Source organism: Salvia splendens, chromosome 4 (assembly GCF_004379255.2).
Source record: "Salvia splendens isolate huo1 chromosome 4, SspV2, whole genome shotgun sequence".
Lineage (NCBI taxonomy): Eukaryota > Viridiplantae > Streptophyta > Magnoliopsida > Lamiales > Lamiaceae > Salvia > Salvia splendens.
In genome coordinates this window covers 34,704,563-34,717,220 of record NC_056035.1, presented here as the reverse complement: position 1 = coordinate 34,717,220, position 12,658 = coordinate 34,704,563, and the positions used below count along the sequence as shown (strand labels likewise).

The following is a 12,658-nucleotide window of genomic DNA, read 5'->3' as shown; positions in this document are numbered from 1 at the left end:
ATCCACATAGATATAGGCACTGTCATTCTTTACGTTATCACCAGATGTGTTCGCTTCGGTTTGCCCCTCCTTGATAGGAAACTCGTTTGGCTGAGACTGGTGTTCAACTGCTTGCATCACATCTCCCTTGCAATTATGTGCCGAGAGTTCTACCACTATTGGAAGCATATTATAGTCTCTCTCACACTCCATTAGGTCACCACTTTCTTCCACTTGTTTGGCCAGAGCTTCTTCAAGTGACTTAGATAGTTCCTCGACTTTTTCCTGAGACGTTGTCAGGGTTGCATTCAGGACAACAACAACAGGAGGCGGAGGCGCTGGTGCGGAGTAGTTGTGCGAGCATGAGGGCTGTTGCGCCTGTGGGGGCTGCAGCGGGTATTCTGATCGTGACAGAGGCGGCTAGGACGTAAAATTCGTGGGTTGGTGGTTATACTGCCACGAATGTTATCCGGCGTAGGAATTTTGCAGCGGCGCGTATGAATCCCAGTAGGTGTAGGGCAGCGGCTGGAACCGGCCAACAAGGTTGTTCATATTAGGAATACGCTTGACGCGGCGGGACATAGGGTGGCGGTGGATTCAGTGGTTCGGCATAGAGATTTTGTAGCAGCGCGTACGAATCCGCGTAGGTGTATGGAGGCGGCAGCTGGTCGGTGTTTGGAATTGCGGTTGTGCAGCTGCGTACAGTGGGGTTTCGTCGGGTGGGTCAGGTTCTGGACGCAACGGAGGGAGTGTGGCTGCTGCCCTACGCTCATGCTCAATCAATCGGGTCTCGAGTCGGGCATGCTAAGCGATGATATATTCCAACGTTGCAGCTATTGAATTCAGTTGCAAGTCTTTGGACGCTTGCGATATCTCCGGCCATGAACGAAGATTGACTTCGGCCATGAGTTCGAGGATGAAAGCACCAATTTGATAAGGGTAATTCCCTTATCAAGATGTCGGAGACGATAAAAGAGATAAAAGAGAAGTCCCGGGAGGCGGAATCTCGTCGACAACTCAAGCTTAAACAAAGTGCGTAAAATAAAACAGAAAGAAACGTAAATTCATATATTCATTCATTCGTTCTTTGAAATAAATAACAATGACACCTATTTATAATGCTAAATACCCAAACTTAAGGAACAAGAAAATATCCTAAACATATATGGAAAAGATATGACAAATCACTAATTAACTAATTAATAAAGATATGGAGATCTTCATATAGATACGCACGTATCAGTTGCGCACAACTAAAAATAAAGGAGGTTAAGTATAATAATTTAAAATAAACGATCGAGTTTAATATGACAAATAGTAATTATCAACAAACGATTAACCAGTATCCATCCCCATGTTAACGGAGTAAACCATTTACCCAATTTATTACAGCTTAGTGCGATGATTATTGGGACGATGACTAGTTCATTAGTTGTAGGCAAGATGATATTTTTGAAAAAAAAAAAAAAATCGGTTTTGAGCCGCTTTACTTAATACTCCTCTTGTTCCATGTTAATAGAGTCATTTTTTCTATTTTGGAAAGTTTCAAGTTGATTGAGTCATTTCTATTTTTGGTAAAAAGTAATTCTCTCTTTTATTTTATTCTCTCTTCATCTTTCTTACTTTATTCTCTTACTTTTTCACCATCTATTTAATACATTATTCTTAAACTCCGTGCCAAAAAGAAATGTATTTATTAACAAGGAACGGAAGGAGTATAAGAACTGAAGAAGAGTTGATTATCAGCCCATGGTTAAATGAATTATATTACTGTCAGATCATCATTTGTGCATTGTATCACAATTTTTTTATTTTATCTATCTCAAATTTGGATATATTTTTTTACAATTCATACACAATATCAACAATAATTATTTTCAAAACATACCACAATTAACATTGAGTAATACTATTAGAAAATAAATGCTTTCTTCGTCCCTAAAATTAGACAATATTTAAAAGACACGGATTTAAATACAAAATTTGTAAAGTAAGAGAGAAATGGAAAAAAAAGTTATTGGAGTATTATTAATGGAGAATGAGACTCACATCATTAAAGAGAAAAAAAAAATTCTTTAAATAGAATTGATCTATTTTTAAAAAAATCCCAAATGGCAAATATGATCTATTTTTAAGGGATAGAGTAAGTATTATAGTACAACTTAATTAAAGATATTTCATAATATAATATGATGGTAAATTTTCAAATTAATCCTCCTTTATCTTAAATTGTTTTAAATAATATATTGTGTGCATTATGGTTCTGGTAATTGGCTGCTTAATTTGTTTATCCAAAGTATCAAAGCAACTTTATCCAGAATCACTAACGTCTTTCTTAAAATTTCAAGAAGGATGGGTCTCTCTCGACCGGTATGGTTAAACTAGTAGTGTTTTGATCTATGTAAAACTAGATTTAAATACAAAAACGCAGAACAATATCATACGTATGACACTTTTAGGTCATAGTTAGTTAATTTTTAGGTCATGCTAACAAAGCATGACCTAAAATGTTCTTAGAATGACATTAAACTCAAATATTATAATATGACCTAATATTGCTTAATTATGACCTTCCGTGTTTTTGGTTAATTATTGACCATTAGATAATCTAATCCTAGGACCAAGATTTGGGCTGCATTTCTGAAAACCGCTATGAATAATGCACCACATGGTCACGAGTAATGCATATAATTGCTTATATAATGCACAATATGTGAACTGCAATGCATACGAACAAGATGTGCTGTGTTATGATGTTTGACACACGTTTCTTGTTTCCCCTAAGGGTTTAATAAGCTTAGGGGCTAGGGTATAGTACGTAGACATGTATGTAATCTTCACATGGTAACGAGTAATGGATATAATTGACTATATAATGCACAATTTGTGAACTGCAATGCATACGAACAAGATGTGCGGTGTTATGATGTTTGACACACGTTTCTTGTTTCCCCTAAGGCTTTAATAAGCTTAGGGGCTAGGGTATAGTACGTACGCATTAATAACAAATTATAAAACGATACGAATAATTCACCAAATTGTCACGAGTAATGGATGTTATTAACTATATAATGCACAATATGTGAACTGCAATGCATACGAATAAGATGTACCATGTTATGATGTTTGACACACGTTTCTTGTTTCCCCTAAGGGTTTAATAAGCTTAGGGGCTAGGGTATAGTACGTAGACATTACTAACAACTCGTATGTAATCTTCAATCCGTTGATTAACCCATATACACAATACCTCTAATAATGCATAATATACTGAGATAATGACAATTAACAGCTACATAATGCACTACCTAAACCAAATAATGCACATACGTATATTCCAATAACAACAATTTGTTAGTAATGTCTACGTACTATACCCTAGCCCCTAAGCTTATTAAACCCTTAGGGGAAACAAGAAACGTGTGTCAAACATCATAACATGGTACATCTTATTCGTATGCATTGCAGTTCACATATTGTGCATTATATAGTTAATAACATCCATTACTCGTGACAATTTGGTGAATTATTCGTATCGTTTTATAATTTGTTATTAATGCGTGCGTACTATACCCTAGCCCCTAAGCTTATTAAACCCTTAGGGGAAACAAGAAATGTGTGTCAAACATCATAACACAGCACATCTTGTTCGTATGCATTGCAGTTCACAAATTGTGCATTATATAGTCAATTATATCCATTACTCGTTACCATGTGAAGATTACATACGTGTCTACGTACTATACCCTAGCCCCTAAGCTTATTAAACCCTTAGGGGAAACAAGAAACGTGTGTCCAAACATCATAACATGGTACATCTTATTCGTATGCATTGCAGTTCACATATTGTGCATTATATAGTCAATTATATGCATTACTCGTGACCATGTGGTGCATTATTCGCAGATAACCAAATGTGGCAGTTACTTTTCCGTCAAATGTCAATAATAACCCTGTAATGCATACAACCACCTTCTATAATGCAACACGTAACCAGTTTTATAGAATCAATCTGATCCGTTGATGCCTTAGATCTAACGCGTAATATTAAGAAGGAAAAAGGATCTAAGATGTGAAAAGGAGAATAACGCTCCCCTATATATATATATATATATATATATATATATATATATATATATATATATATATATATATATATATATATAGTTTTGATCTATGCAAAACTAGATTTAAATACAGAAACGCAGAACAATATCATACGTAGGGCACTTTTAGGTCATAGTTAGTTAATTTTTAGGTCATGCTAACAAAGCATGACCTAAAATGATCTTAGCATGACATTAAACTCAATTATTATAATATGACCTAAAATTGCTTAATTATGACCTTCCGTGTTTTTGGTTAATTATTGACCATTAGATCATCTAATCCTAGGGCCAAGATTTGGGCTGTATTTCTGGATTTAAATACATTTTTATTTTGATCATCTCCCTATATATATATATAGGGTCATGATAATCTACAAACCCTCTATAATACAAACTATACAAACTTTAGGCGTTGACATTATTGACATTCCCCCCAGTGACAGAATTTTTATTAGGCGTAGACATTGACATTCCCCCAGTTACAGAATTTGTATTAGGCGTTGACATTGACATATGAATCCCATTACTAACCGTTGATTACTTACAAAGAGTGTGTAGTATTAAAGTTTGTAGTTTGTATTATAGATAGGGGTTTGTATTTGATCATACCTCTCTCTCTCCATATATATATATATATATATGGAGAGAGAGAGGTATGATCAAATACAAACCCCTATCTATAATACAAACTACAAACTTTAATACTACACACTCTTTATATATATATATATAGGGATGTATTCATTTCCTTTTCCTATATTTCCTCCTTTTTCCTTCTTAATATCAGCCATTAGATTAGAGAAATGGATGGTCCAGATCAACATTGGGTAATTAATCCCGTGTTGCATTATTTGTCCTATTTTGTGCATTATGAGGGTACAATAGTAATCTAATAATGGCTGGAAACCGCTACGAATAATGCACCACATGGTCACGAGTAATGCATATAATTGCCTATATAATGCACAATATGTGAACTGCAATGCATACGAACAAGATGTGCTGTGTTATGATGTTTGACGCACGTTTCTTGTTTCCCTTAAGGGTTTAATAAGCTTAGGGGCTAGGGTATGGTACGTAGACATGTATGTAATCTTCACATGGTAACGAGTAATGCATATAATTGACTATATAATGCACAATTTGTGAACTGCAATACATACGAACAAGATGTGCTGTGTTATTATGTTTGACACACGTTTCTTGTTTCCCCTAAGGGTTTAATAAGCTTAGGGGCTAGGGTATAGTACGTACGCATTAATAACAAATTATAAAACGATACGAATAATTCACCAAATTGTCACGAGTAATGGATGTTATTAACTATATAATGCACAATATGTGAACTGCAATGCATACGAATAAGATGTACCATGTTATGATGTTTGACACACGTTTCTTGTTTCCCCTAAGGGTTTAATAAGCTTAGGGGCTAGGGTATAGTACGTAGACATTACTAAATGCATGTATGTAATCTTCAATCCGTTGATTAACCCATATACACAATACCTCTACTAATGCATAATATACTGAGATAATGACAATTAACAGCTACATAATGCACTACCTAAACCAAATAATGCACATACGTATATTCCAATAACAACAATTTGTTAGTAATGTCTACGTACTATACCCTAGCCTCTAAGCTTATTAAACCCTTAGGGGAAACAAGAAACGTGTGTCAAACATCATAACATGGTACATCTTATTCGTATGCATTGCAGTTCACATATTGTGCATTATATAGTTAATAACATCCATTACTCGTGATAATTTGGTGAATTATTCGTATCGTTTTATAATTTGTTATTAATGCGTACGTACTATACCCTAGCCCCTAAGCTTATTAAACCCTTAGGGGAAACAAGAAACGTGTGTCAAACATCATAACACAGCACATCTTGTTCGTATGCATTGCAGTTCACAAATTGTGCATTATATAGTCAATTATATCCATTACTCGTTACCATGTGAAGATTACATACGTGTCTACGTACTATACCCTAGCCCCTAAGCTTATTAAACCCTTAGGGGAAACAAGAAACGTGTGTCCAAACATCATAACATGGTACATCTTATTCGTATGCATTGCAGTTCACATATTGTGCATTATATAGTCAATTATATGCATTACTCGTGACCATGTGGTGCATTATTCGCAGATACCAAAATGTGGCAGTTACTTTTCCGTCAAATGTCAATAATAACCCTGTAATGCATACAACCACCTTCTATAATGCAACACGGAACCAGTTTTATAGAATCAATCTGATCCGTTGATGCCTTAGATCAAACACGTAATATTAAGAAGGAAAAAAGATCTAAGATGTGAAAAGGAGAATAACGCTCCCCTATATATATATATATATATATATATATATATATATATATATAGAGGATTGTGATCAAGATAGAACCATTCTTAAACGTAGAACCATTCTTAAACGTAGAACAAATGCCAAACGGAGGTCGTTAGATCTTTTAATCCAATGGTGTTGATTTGCACAACAACTTCCCATTACAACCAAAACTATTATTAATGGGTGAAAGCAGATAAGTGAAAAAATAAAGCATGCATGGACTCTTCTTCGTTTCATTCATTCTTCCATCAACATGTGAGTTTTTTCACATGTTGAGTCCGGAATGTCGTGAAAACATAGTCTAATATGTATGATTTTTAATCTTGACCGTCATTTTTTCTTCATCCAATGAATAAAATATGTAGAGTTCTAGGTTCTACACTTAAGAATGGTTCTATCTTTAACGCAACCCTATATATATATATATATATATATATATATATATATATATATATAGGGTTTTGATCTATGCAAAACTAGATTTAAATACAGAAACGCAGAACAATATCATAATTAGGTCACTTTTAGGTCATAATTAGGTAATTTTTAGGTCATGCTAACAAAGCATGACCTAAAACGATCTTAGCATGACATTAAACTCAAATATTATAATATGACCTAAAATTGCTTAATTATGACCTTCCGTGTTTTTGGTTAATTATTGACCATTAGATCATCTAATCCTAGGGCCAAGATTTGGTCTGCATTTCTGGATTTAAACACATACTTATTTTGATCATCTCCCTATATATATATATATATATATATATATATATATATATATATATATATATATATATATATATAGAGGTGTGATCAAACACAAACTCTCTAAAATACAAACTATACAAACTATGTCGCCGGAGTGTACAAATTCTGTCACCGGAGTGTACAAATTCTGTCAACGGACTGTACAAATTCTGTCACCGGGGGTCGATGTCAACGGAATGTATAAATTATGTCACCGGGGGATGTACGGAGTGTACAAATTCTGTCGACGGGGGTGTCCAAATTCTGATTTTTCGATGTCAAAATGTTGACATTAGAAAAATCTCTTATATTAACCGTTGATTAATTGTATTAAGTGAGTATGATTAAAGTTTGTATAGTTTGTATTTTAGAGAGTTTGTATTTTAGAGAGTTTGTATTTTATCACACCAATATATATATATATATATATATATATATATATATATATAGTAGTGATATAGGGCAAGTACTCCTTAAGTATATAACTAGAGAATAAATTCTAACCACAAGATTAAGAAATCAAGGGTTGAAAAATCAGCTTAGGATTTCAAAACTGATCCAGAAAATTACTTCATAATATAAGTAGGCGGGGTAAAATAGTTATTTAACAAACAAAGCTGGGTAAAACATGAATCTTTCTCATTTAGAGAATTTTTCTTCAGCCCTCCTCTTCACCGCCGCCTCTGAGTGATCATGGCTTCGCCGCCTCCACCAGAGCCGCTCGTGGCGGACGTCGTCGGCCTGTCCTCTGGCCCCAACTGGCCGGACCCACGACAGAGATTGCGGCGGTACTCATTGGATTTGGACTCTGATCGATTTGGTCCAAAATAAATGCTAGTAATTAAACAACAAGCATGAATTCTGAGTTTCTTGTGGGTGTGACGTGTTCGCATCAACAACCCAACTTCACATTGCATATCTATTCTAATGGGTCCCGCCGCTGAATTAAAACTAGCCTCTAATTGCCAGAATTCGTAGAATTCGTGCCTTTGTTGCTTCTGGATTGCGGCGGAAACGGGCGATTGAGATTTGAGCAGGATCTGGACGGAAAGATTTTTGACAAACTAATGGAAACTAATGGAAATGAGTGATGTTTCTGTGATATTTTGTTATAGTGATCTATTTGTTAACACCAGTGAAGTAAAAACATGGTTAGAGTGATGTGTTCCAGGGTTAGAGTGAGGTTTCTTTGATTTTTTGTTATTGTGATCTATTTTATTAACATCAGTGAAGTAAAAACATGGTTATAGTGATGTGTTCCAGGGTTATAGTGATGTTTCTTTGATTTTTTGGTATAATGATCTATTTTGTTAACATCAGTAAAGTAAAAACATGGTTATAGTGATGTGTTCCACAGTTAGAGTGAGGTTTCTTATAGTGATCTATTTTGTTAACATCAGTGAAGTAAAAATATGGTTATAGTGATGTTACAGAGTTAGAGTGATGTTTCTTTGAATTTTTGTTATAGTGATCTACTCTCTCCGTCCCATTAAAAATGCAACATTTGCTTTTCGGCACGAGATTTTATGTAGTGTTGTTTTGTGAGTTAATGAAGAAAGACCAAAGTAAGAGAGAAGAAAAAGTAGAAAGAGTATTGTTTCCATTTTTAGAAACGTTTCATTTCTAATGGGACAGACCAAAAAGGAAAACATTTCATTTCTAATGGGACAGAGGGAGTATTTTGTTAACATCAGTGAAGTAAAAACATAGTTCTAGTGATGTGTTCCACGGTTAGATTGATGTATCTTTGATTTTTTGTTATAGTGATCTATTTTATTAACATCAGATTTTGGCGGGAGTTGTTGTTCGGCGACCCTAACCGCCCACTTCAATGGCTTCACCTGATCGGCGGCGCTTCTCAACGGAGCTAAGGCTAAGCTATTGGATTTGTGCTTCCCAGCTGCGCGGGAGAAGGTCGGCGGCGGAGGAAAATTGGCTGCGCACCCCAACCGCTGCGTTGAGATGCCCATTTCCGGCAGTTTTTGGTCGTTGATTCATTGTTATTGCTTTTGTTTATTGAATTCTGCGGCTGTGGTTCTATCAAGTTGCAACTTATCTTCTGTGGAAATAATTCATCTTCAAAACTTAGTTAACTTAATTACGACATATTTTCCTCCTCACCGAAAATGACTGTACCTTAATTATTTGGGAAACGGGTAGATATTCCACTATTTTTTTTCTCTCTTTTTCTTTTTATATTTTAAAATATTTCAAAATTTATTTCTTTTGATTGCACAGTAACTACGAATTTTAGAATCAGTGAAAAACACAAATTTGATCAAAGTTTATAATTTTAGAAATGAATATCCATTATTCTATTTAGAGACGAATATCCATAACAAATATATATATAATAAATAACATATTAAAATCACTATAAGGCATGCAAAATATATTTCACTATATGAACAATATATTTCCCTAAAATGAAAAACAATTCACTATAAGCATGTAGAAATATACATCACTGTAATGCACAATATACATCACTATATGCTCAATATACTCCATGTCAAGGCATGCTCAATACACTTCACTGTAAGCATATTGTAGTTCACTAATTGCTCAATATACTTCCCTAAAATGAAAAACAATTCACTATAAGCTTGCAGAAATATACATCATTGTAATGCACAATTGATGCGAAGCATATTTCTTATACTTTTCCCCCTAAACTACACACTTTCCATGTACTTGTAACTCATCAAAGTGTATTTGTAGGGAAGTGTAGGAGAGTTGGAAGCTGGAAGTTCGCAGGTGAAATGGGCAAAGCATGCAGAGATAAGGAATTCGCCCGGTCGGGCGATTCTGAGCTTCAAAACGCCCGGTCGGGCGTTACGCATGAGGATTCCAGAAAGTTCGCCCGGTCGAGCGATTATTGACGACACAAAACGCCCGGTCGGGCGTTTCCCCACGATACCTCCAGTAGCACTTCGCCCGGTCGGGCGTTTCTACCCTTTGAATTCGCCCGGTCGGGCGTTTTAGTCGCGCAACTGCAATTTGGCAGTTTAGACGGCGGTTGAGGAGTAAAAAAAGGGAGAAAAAAGAGAGAGAGAAGGGGGGAGACAGACAGAAAAAAAGAGAGAGAGAAGAGAGGAGAGGAAGAAGAGAGTGAAGGCATTCCGGCCATTATTCCGACCATCCATTCCCGAATCCCGACTCCACTCGACGAGAGCATCACACCTATGGTTTTATTTCTACATTCTACTATGTGTGTAGGCTAGGCTCTCTTCGTTGCTCCGAGTTGTAATCTAGGCTTGTGCATTTGTTTCAACACCTTGAATCGTATGTCGATACCAACAATGTGTTTGATAATTAAAATGCTACGTTTTTGGCTAATGATGTAGTGTTGTTAAATCTTAACTATCGTCTCTTTAACATAGCTTAGGATTGATCGTTTGTTGGTATGCTATCGATTTAGAACTGTTCAGGGGATAAATTGATAGTGGATTAGGTAAGTAATTATAGTAGACGACGTTTGTTCCCGCGCATCTGCAGGAATTAAATGTCGTTGAAAGCTGGTTCATGGAACAAGTGTTCAGCTGACTGTGAACTATACGTCGTAGACATGTTCAGTGCACGCGATTAGGTTGATAATTTTAATCCCGTCGTATGGTTCGTTATAATGGTGTGTAACAACGCAAGCTTAGAGAGCAACTTGGAGTGACTTGTCTTTCACGTGTTAAAAACCTCACTTTAGTAGCTTAAGTTAGTTAACCTTCTCAAAATCAAAACAAAATCTTTACATGCTTTGTGTCGTCTTATTAAATGTAAGCAATCTCGCCTCCCTGTGGATCGACACTTGAAATACTACTACGATACTGTATTCTTGCAGTAGTGTAGTATTATTAGAGTTTAAATAATTGAACTTGATAATCTTTATACTTTGTTTGAGAACTCTAAAATACCGCATCAAGTTTTGGCGCCGTTGCCGGGGAGGCAATAGCTTGTTTATGCTTAATTGTTTTAGTTTTTATTTTATTTTGTTTGATTTTTCTTTTTGAGTTTTATAGGTACATTGTTCGTGTTCTACGGTGTGATAGCCATCTACCACATCCGGACTTGAAGACGAAGGAGTGTATTATTTTAGGTAATATTTAGCTAACTCTTAGTTTAGTTTTTAGGTAGTTTAGTTTTTCGCTTAAGCACACACTTTTTATAGTACTTACCCTGAAGTTGTCGAGAGGTCTCGCTTTCGGTAATTAGGAAATATTTTGTGTTTGTGCTTGGTGTATTTTCTGTTGTGTAAGTTTAAAAAAAAAAATAGTGAATGCACACGCGATCACAGGGTACACCACCGTTTGGACTACTCTGTTATCAAAGAAGAAGAAGGGTCAGAGGTTCAGAGTTTGAGATTTTTCCGGACTATCCGAGTCCAATCAGAAGTAACTCACTCTTTGGGTTAAGTGCAGAAAGAGATCAAGAGTCGGATACTGAATCAATGGCAGAGAACAATGAGATTCCACCACCCGTGGGAAGGTTTGGCGACACTCTTAGGTCGGGAATTGAGTACCCGGGGGAGTTCGCTTATGCAAACGACAACGTCAACATTCCACCTCACTACATTAGTTTGGTGAATGGATGAAATCTTTTCCACGGACGGGATGAGGAAGATCCGGTGAGCCACCTCAATGCCTTTTATGAGCTAACAAACTCGCATAGACCTCCAAACGTGGAGCATCATCGGATTAAGAGGGCCCTATTTCCGTTCTCGTTGAGGGAGAAAGCAAGAGCATGGTATGACTCTCTACCGGACTACAACATAGCAACATTCCAAGAGTTGAAGACTTTGTTCCTCTTGGAATACAACTCTCCAATGAAGATTGAGAAGTTGAGAGATGAGATCACTTCATTCCGACAGAAGTATGATGAGTCTTTTGCGGAAGCATGGAAGAGATTCACGGAGATGATAAGGAAATGCCCAAGTCATGGACTAGCTCCGGGGCATGACCTTTTAAAATTCTACAAAGGTCTCAACAATGAGGGCACGAGACTAGTCACTGCAGGCTCAAACGGGAACTTGGATGATTTGACGCATGATGAGGTGAGAGCCTTGTTCCAAAGGTTGGCCAACAATCAAAGGAATTGGCATAATCCAAGAAGAGCGGCTGATAAGGTAGGAGATACATTTGGTGCTACCAAAGATGCGGAAAGAGTGACAGCCATTGAGGCTCAATTGGCGGACATTAGTACCCAGATGTCTTCAATGACAAAAGCAGTGAAGTCTCTTCAACTGAATCCTCAACCTCAAGCAGTGACTGTGATGAAGTGTGGATTGTGCCAAGGTGGACATCATACGGATCAATGTCCAAGTCTTCAAGGGCCACCAACGGAGGATGTGAACTACATTGGTAACAATCATCAAGGGTTCAACCAAGGCAATCAATACAACAATCAGCAGAATTGGAGGCCTCAACAAGCAACCTGGAATCAAGCTGGTCCTAGCAACACTTCGGG

At 36.4% G+C, this 12,658-nt stretch overlaps 1 non-coding gene across 1 annotated transcript; it reads right to left on the bottom strand.

Moving 5' to 3' along the window:
• Window positions 1-12,029: 12,029 nt before the first annotated feature.
• LOC121801711 lies at window positions 12,030-12,136 on the bottom strand. The gene has a single exon (XR_006050648.1). It is a non-coding gene; the product is annotated as a small nucleolar RNA R71 (small nucleolar RNA).
• Between the last annotated feature and the right edge of the window lie 522 nt (window positions 12,137-12,658).